The sequence below is a fragment of the Octodon degus genome, unplaced genomic scaffold (genome assembly GCF_000260255.1).
Source record: "Octodon degus isolate 3935 unplaced genomic scaffold, OctDeg1.0 scaffold00058, whole genome shotgun sequence".
Classification (NCBI taxonomy): domain Eukaryota; kingdom Metazoa; phylum Chordata; class Mammalia; order Rodentia; family Octodontidae; genus Octodon; species Octodon degus.
Window position 1 is genome coordinate 4,477,629 of NW_004524634.1, and position 1,420 is coordinate 4,479,048.

The following is a 1,420-nucleotide window of genomic DNA, read 5'->3' on the forward strand; positions in this document are numbered from 1 at the left end:
AGCAAGCCTGATGGAGGCAGAAGCTTGATAAACAGTGATTCCTTAGAATCTGTCCTTCTGGTCTACCCCCTTTTGGGATCCACATGCCTAGAAAAACTCAGGTTAGTCCACTGAATGACCAAAGGCTCTGTGTAGAGGAACCTAGAGGATGAGAGGCCACCTTGATGGTCAGATTCCTAGCTGACTGCAGCTGTGTGAGAGATTCCAAGTGGGACCAGCAGAGTCTATAGCAACAGTCATGGCTAACCCATAGACCATGAGAAGTATAATAATAAGCCACGGTTGTTCAAAGTCTCTACATTCTGTACTGATTTGTTACATACAGTGAGTGCCTGAAACCATGACAAGCTAGACTCTGAACCCAGTACTACCTGGCTATGGTCTTAGTCTTAGCACCATGTTACTTCTGGCTAGGAGTAGAATTCATACCAACCCTTAATTATTCACAGATGAGCCCATAATAGTACTCAGTGAATATCTGTTGAATGAATAAATCTCTATCAGAAAGCTGGAAAGGTCTAGGGAATTCAAAAGCAGGACAGCAGTCACCTTTCAACAACCATCACCACCTTTTCATTATAAATACTCATAAACAATCAAGATAGGCATTCTTAGATCTAGAAACAACTGGATATTTTCTCTTTTTCCTCTCCCTCTCTTCATCCTTCCCTCCTCTTTCCACCTCCCTCTTTCTCCTTCCCTTTCAAATTTAGATCAGATAAAAGTTTGAAGTTAGTGGTTCATTTTTCAATGGTCCCACCCCATTCTCAAATCTGTTCCCAGCTTCCTACCATGCCAACAGCATCTTCTCTCCCTCCCCCTTGGCCTCCAGGGCCCAACAACCCTTTCTTCTTTCCACATAAAATACACACTCAGGAAAGGAGCAGAAAAGGTGGAAATGGAGGGGGGAGGTTTGGATGTTATTACATGGATATAGAAGCAAAAGAAATGAAACCCAAAACTGGGTGCTTTGAGGAGGCACCTGCCAGCAGGTGGAGATATTCTAAGGATGGGGAGGCAGCTGGAAGTGTCTACACCCCCAGGATGCCCATGCGGTGGCAGAATAAAGGAATGCCCCCTGACGCTTTAATTCCTTCTGACTTCCTAGAAAGCCTGGGCTCTTGCCCTGTGGCTGTGGCCCCAACACTTGTACCTGCAGAACAGTCAATCTAGCCTGCGGAAGACCCAGGCCTCTGCTTCCTGGTAGTCCTGACACTGCCTTTAGCATTCTAAGCTCTCCTCCTGCTCCAGCAAGCATGCTCACATCTCCCAAGGTCACACACACAGGCTCCAGCACCTGGATCCCACACCCAGAAAATCATGTAGGTGTCTTGCTGTAAACTCAGTCTAGGGGAGAAAGAGAGAGCAGGCCCCACACACTACTCAAAAGCAGAGTTCAGGTGGCACAGGGTCTCTCTCT